Source organism: Monomorium pharaonis, chromosome 7 (genome assembly GCF_013373865.1).
Source record: "Monomorium pharaonis isolate MP-MQ-018 chromosome 7, ASM1337386v2, whole genome shotgun sequence".
Taxonomy (NCBI): domain Eukaryota; kingdom Metazoa; phylum Arthropoda; class Insecta; order Hymenoptera; family Formicidae; genus Monomorium; species Monomorium pharaonis.
The window spans coordinates 17082528-17089567 of NC_050473.1; the positions used below are offsets into that span (position 1 = coordinate 17082528).

Here is a 7040-nt window from a genome sequence, read left to right on the forward strand (position 1 = left end):
ATTAGAATAATCGATTACATATAACCAAGTCCTTCGATTAGATCATAGATATCGGCATCGTTTAATCGATCGTTGAATAACGCCGAGGTATAACATCCGTTTTCGCTTTTCCAACGACCAGTATACGCTATCACGAAACTTGGCAGATCGCCCGTGTTTGATACGCTGAAAGGTTCTCAACCAATCGTCGCTGATAACGTCGTTTGTTCGTCGTATCTCGTTATTATTCCTCGGCGCGAGCTGGGTAATAATTTTATTAGGCTGGCGTATCGTAACCGCCCGATGCGATTTAAGACCTTGTCACTGAGCATGAATCCGATCTAATGTCATTAGTCACACTGAATGAAAGATTGAATTTTGACAATGAATGATAATGAAAGAGAAAATGGGACGATAAAAATAGACTGAATCCGCAAACTTTGTATCGTCCATTTTGTATCACGTTTTTTATATTGTCAAATAAAGAGATTTTATTAAATTAAAATGAAGGAAAGGGAAGTAAAAATTTTGCATATTTGACGAATTTTTAAATATACATTTTGTACGTACAATTTTATTTAGCTTGCAAGTGGAATAGTCCTCGTTTGATAGGACATGATAGTAGAATAGATTCACGTTTAGTCAGCCTAGTTTAATGCAACTCGTAGAAAGGAGTGTCGTTGCGTGAAAAGACCGACGAATTATAATGAAACGGAAATCAAATTGTGGGTCTTGACGAGCTATTTAAGAAAACTCAATCCAAGTTTCCTTTCCCGGTTACCGAGAACAAACCCAACTTAACCAGAGTGAAAAGATAGCAATGCTAAATTAGATTCTCGATTTAATTGCAATTGGATTCTGACAGCGATCGCTCGCCAATAAAAACGATTTAAATATTCAGACATGAAGACAATCGGAAGATCTTATCAAAAATACCAGCAACAATATATATATATATATATATATATATATATATATATATATATAAAAATTAAAATCACAAGTTTCTCTTTACATGACAAAATAATTTTCAATGCATTAAAATACCGACGACGATAATCGCGCAAAAGTATAGTAAAAATTCAAATTGCAACAAAACTGCGACATTGTCGAAGTTTGAAAAAAAAAGAACGATGTAAACCAAGGAATTATTCCATCAGAATTCAGAATCTGAGCGTGTGTAAACTCAATAGGAGATATCGATACCTTTTTTCCCCGGCTCGATCTATCAAGTTTGTATGCCGGTTTGTCTTAAAAGTATCATATCTCCGCAAACAATTTTAACAAACAACGCCGTTAGCTTTTCGCCGGGAGTTCTTGATATGTACGCCATCGCAAAGTCGAAATCGTTCCGGCTTGGTAGCGGCGGCTGAATTTTTAACTGGCGGGAAAACTCAGTCGCGCAGAGCTGGCAATGTCCATGGTTTATTCGTTTGTCGGATTGCACGTACATCTTCGCAAGCACGGCATTACGTGGAAACACACCGGCGTACGATCAATAAAATGCAACGACCTGATATAATGGAAGCGATACGCGTCGCGCTTCATAAAATATCATCGTTGGTATATACTAAGACTGAAATACGTTAAGGAGACGTAACGCGCGAAAAAAAAAAAGAAGACGAACGGATGTCGGCAAACCGTAGTTGCCCCGATTTATCGAGATTCTCGCGATTTCATCTTCGGTTTCTTTTCCCTTTTTGCTCTTGCATAATTAATGTGCGACGCGCGGAAAGCAGCCTCTTACAATACGCGAGATAAGCCTACAACATTAACCGGAGTTCAATTTTTATTGTTTACGAATATATTTCGTTTTACACGAGATACACACACACACACACACACACACACACACACACACTCTCTCTCTCTCTCTCTCTCTCTCTCTCCTTCTCTCCTCCCTCTCCTTCTCCCTCTCTCTCACTCTCTCTGAACAATTAGATCATCATTGTTTAATCTGAAAAGGTCTGTCAACCCAACAGAATTAGTTACACAACAATTACGGCAGAATACGTCATTTTGTAAAAGCTTGTTTATCGCTTGCATGGCTTCTTTAGCGTTCAGTAGCGCGCAGTAATTTTAGTGCGACAGGAAAGAAAGGATTTGAGTCCGTAAGCAAATGCATAAATCCTTCTAAATTGCAAACCTAAGTATCTAAAATTTTTTTTACATAATTTCTAAATAATTAAAAGCTCTCGTATCGTATAATGTATGTCTATCTATTCTGAAAAACTGCAAGATTGAATCTTAATGATTATAATCCATATGTTACAAGTAAAACAATTTAATTCATTATACGTGTTGTAGGAATGTAATTACGTTATTTTTTTCGTTTAATGTCACAAATAACAACTAAAATTCCCGACCCTCGACTATTGATTAATCGTCATAGGAGACAAAAACGGAATATCATATTTATTTATAAATATCGAAAATGTTCCTGATAACGTTTAGAAAGGTTCCTCTTTGACAATTTAGCTACGATTATTTCCTATTTAGACTCGGTCGAAACCATTCTAGTTCTAAATATTAGAAAAAGCAAGTTAGAGGGTAGGTAAGTTAAATCGTGTTAAAAAGTTAAGCTACATTGATATAAACGAGCTTTAATGCAGCAACGATGCAATGCGAAACCTTATATTGATTATAGTCACGCGATGTGCATTTTAGATTGCATTTGAAATTCGGAGATTTTAAACCATTAAAATATGGCTGGCAACTGATGCTTTTCATCTCACGTATATGTACATTGAGGGGAGATTAAAACGTAAGACATAATTGCCGCAATGTTTTATCGAGAGTAATTATGTTTCTCTTTTTGTATCCCGGAGAGACTGAAAATATTCCTCCTCCGTGACTTTGACGAAAACACGTTGACCCACGTGTATCGCGCTATTTTATCGCGTATCACGAGCGACGTATCGCCGTCAATACATTCTGCGCAGCGCGAGGAGCCTAATTGAAATCGTAAAATGAAATTACTCGGTCGTTTATCTTTACTCTTTCTACATGTGCCGCTTCCATCGATATTTTTCTTACGAGAAAACAACGGTATTCGATATATGAGAAGAATTTTGCTAAAGTATCTAAAATATTCTAAAAACTTAGCTATGTATATAGATACAGATCTGAAAATAATTTTATTTGATTATTAAAATAATTATACACTCAACCATTACGACAATATGCTACAAAAAGATTTGACATTCTAGCAAACAATTCGTGTGTGTCCTACATAATTATTTTGATAACCCAAATTATTTTTGAATCTGTATTAAATATAGCTAAATTTTTACACGCTTTCACAAAACTGTGTTTTCTATGTTTATTAATAAGAAACAGTGTAATAATAATAATCGTTGTCTTTTTTATAGTCTTTGATTTTTTACAAGTGAGTTTCGTAACTGTCGAAAAATGATAATTTACTTTTAACTGATGTTGAAGAAGCTAGTACCATAAATCTCCTGAGGAAGCAGGTCAATTGTTTCCAGCACTGCTCTCTTTAATATGCCAAATAAATCAGATTAAATAATTTTCAAACTTTATTTAGTCACATTCTGGAGTGAATAAATTTTTTTCAAAATATGCCGATGCAGACTTGTAAATGTGCGTATAAGATCGTATACATATAATTTGCACCGCGATTAAACACATCTACCGTTCTAATTTTATCATTCCAATACAAAAAAAAAGCACAAGAGAAGATATAATTAAGCAACGTGCGCGCCGATAAAGAAACCACCTTACGACTCGCACTCGGTTAATCCGTCAACTGCCACCCTTCTTTATCGAACTTTCGTCATGGGTACATGTCACACTTTCGGAGCACCCCCTTACGTTTTCTTTTTCATCCCTCTTCCCACCTTTCCGTCCTCCGGGAGCAAAATCGTAGCAGTTAACGGGTGAATCGAGCGCGAGTGTACAGTAGTCGCGCGTATTCCGGAGAGGAACCCCCGCCCTCTCTCATTCTCTCTCCATCTCGCGCTCCCCTTTTCTCTCCCTCTCTCTCTTTCTCTTCCTCTCTCGGAACAGCTCGCCAGGGGTAGCTCTCGACGGTGTCACCGCGAGCGCACGCACAAACTGGTGCTTCTCTCCCCCGGCGATCCGTCGATACGGAATCGAAACGCGTACGTGTTACGCACCTCCTTCCGCGTATCCTGGAGCGACGTAGTAGTATCGGGATTCTCTCGCCGTATCTCTCTCTTTTTTGTCTCTTCTTCTCTCCGCCACCGACACCCTTTTTCTCGCGTTCTCTCTCTCTCTCTCTCTCTCTCTCTCTCGTTCTTCCCGGACTAGTTTTTCACTCGGTTCTCAGGCTATTTGATCGATATTCCGGGAGAACGGTTTCCGGCAGGAGCACGGTCGGCGGTCCTGCTCGACCCGACCGGGATCCGGGAGAGGAGGAGCAGTTTAGGCGAGGCTCGACCCGTGCGCGCGAGAGAGAGAGAGAGGGACGACTCTCGTCCCGGCAAGCGGCGGCTGCGACGATGACGACGACGACGATGTTGAGCGACGATGACGGTGAGCACTCGCGGCGCGAGAACGAGCGAGCGAGCGTGCGTGCGTGCGTGCGTATGCGCGAGCGGCTCGGGTATCGCGTCTCTCGCTCTCCCTCTGACGGGATACTCTACGTCCTCCGTCTACGTTTCTCCTCTCCCGTTCGTTCTCGACGAAGGAGAGGGCGCCGATTTCCCCGACCGAGCCGCGTCGGCACGGCGCGCCGGGTGCCACACTCTCGGTTTTCGCGACCGAATGACGTCGACGTCGATAACGACGACGGCGACGACGAACGAGCGCGAGAGGGATCGGGCACGACGACGACGACGACGACGACGACGACGGCTGCCGGCTTATAGTCCGCGACCGCGTAACGAAACCCGCGCGCCCGACTCCCCGACCTGTCACCTTCGTCGCGCGAAAGATCTCGCGCGCGCGCGTCCTTCCTGCGCCTCTCCCCCCCGAGTCCGTGGCCAACGAGACCGAGGGCTCGCTCGCTCGCGCGAATTATTCCACGGAAGGGGGATTAAAGCCCGCGGACCCGGCAGCTGTGTAGGTGCTCCGCGAAAGTCGCACTCTCCTGACAGCGGCGGCGAGCTGGACGCGTACTGGCGGCGGACTCGAGCGTCGATCGAGGCGACCTCTCGCCCCGCCCGACTCCGCCGCCGCCTCCACCGCCGTCGTCGCCGCCGCCGCCGCCGCCGACGCCGACGCCGCCGCCGCTGCTACCGCCATCGCCGGCTCGCGGAACACGGCGATCGATTCCGGACCGGCCGGCCCCCGCGACCGACACTCTTCGTTTCAATCGCGCCGTCAAACGACCGGCGATCGCTCGACCTCGGTCTCGAAAACATCGTCCCGACATCTAACGGCGTCGCGACGCTATCTTACTCTCGAACGAGTAGCCCGAGGCGCGTTACGATCACCGATGCGAACGAATGGGCGCTTTATGTTATCTTTTTTTTTTTTTTTGTTCACGCAGGATTGATCTCGTCGAATAAAGCAAGAGATTATCAAAATTAGGCTTCGATATGCTCTTTCTTTTTGTCTAGAGAGAAAAATTTTCAATTTCCTTGTTTTAATTAGAGATCCTTCGGTTTTCTTTTTATTTAACAAGGTCGCAATGAAAAAGCGACAAATCCTTTGCACTAATCTATTATTTAACACGTTTATATTTTGTAACATATTTATAATATAATTTATAAATGTAAATGTTTTATTATTACGTACTAGTACTTTTAATTTTGCAAAGATCCATATATTATACTTAGCTGCCGTTTATCTGCAAAAATGATTGACATGCTTAATAAAAAGTCCCAGGCGACACGACGAGAGGAAATGTCATATATATGGATCGTCCAGTCAGAAATAAATAAAAATAAGCGAATCAACATCCACGCGTCGATCGATGAATGATCTAATATGATGTCTAATAACTACTTAATATTTTTATTATCTCTTCGATCACACAACATTTAAATTTTGTGTTAACTGAACAACTGCAAATTTTTTTTCAATATTTTAATCTATTGTTTTTTGTTTAATTCTATCTGTGCATCGATTTGATTGAAAAATAATCTCGTAAAAAAGAAACCTTTTTTTAGAAACATTCGCAATCGTCCAATCAATGTAAAAACAATTATGATAAAGTTGAAATTCAATAAAAATGTCGAATATTTATCGACGTCGAAAATATTATACTTTCCAACTAATCATTTCTGACTGGGGAGAAACATTGAGAATAAATCTTTCCACAATACGCTTTAAAATGTATAACCCTTGTGATGTACACGATCATTTTTTTCTTTATTGCTAATAACTCGACGAAATGTTTTACAAAATTGCTTCCTACAAAGATAAAGAAATTGTCAGACTTACCTTAACACATTATAACTTACGCGTCGCGCGCGAGGACGATCGATTATCGCCCGCGAATTTTTATTGGTCGCGACATTAGAAGTACCGAGTAAGAATAACATATCCTAAGATCATCTCGACCCGTATGACGCACGCAATGATTTATGCAACTTGCACACAAGGGATAGCTTACAGCTCGCTCATTGCCGGACAAACGACTCTAGAACGCAATCGTTGATAGCGCGTGATATTTAATAATCGCGTGAAAAGTCAAAAATAATGCTCGAACAATGAAATCGTACGACACTTGATGGATTTCCATTCCCTACTCTCTCCTTTTTCTTCGACTAGAATCTCTGAATAAATTTTTTTTTTTTACTGCACATCGTTCGAAGCCAAGGAACCAGGACGCGATTAAAGTTTCACCCGGCTCGATTCATTCGAGCACAGCCGGCTTGATCCGCGATTTTTATTCTTGCTTTCAACAATTAATAATTAAATTTGTTTTAAAATTTATTTTGTTTTAAATCTAAATTTGACAATTAACCCCTCTCTGGGACGGTCGATGGTGAAAAACCGCGAATTAGGCTCGCCTGTACATAGAAAAATATCACTTCAACTACTAAGAAAAATGATTACTTAATTTACTTTTTTTTCTTTCAGCAATAGTGTGGTGTGTGTTTTCTCTAATAAAAAGTTTTCTTGACAAT

At 41.3% G+C, this 7040-nt stretch overlaps 1 protein-coding gene across 1 annotated transcript in view; it reads right to left on the reverse strand.

The window, feature by feature from the left end:
* The window catches only part of LOC105830461 (guanine nucleotide-binding protein G(o) subunit alpha), a 30711-nt gene extending 25647 nt beyond the window's left edge, over nucleotides 1–5064 (reverse strand). Inside the window, exon 1 of the mRNA XM_036289810.1 lies at nucleotides 4119–5064. The gene's annotated coding sequence lies outside the window, so the exon portion shown is untranslated. The remainder of the gene's footprint in view (nucleotides 1–4118) is intronic.
* Between the last annotated feature and the right edge of the window lie 1976 nt (nucleotides 5065–7040).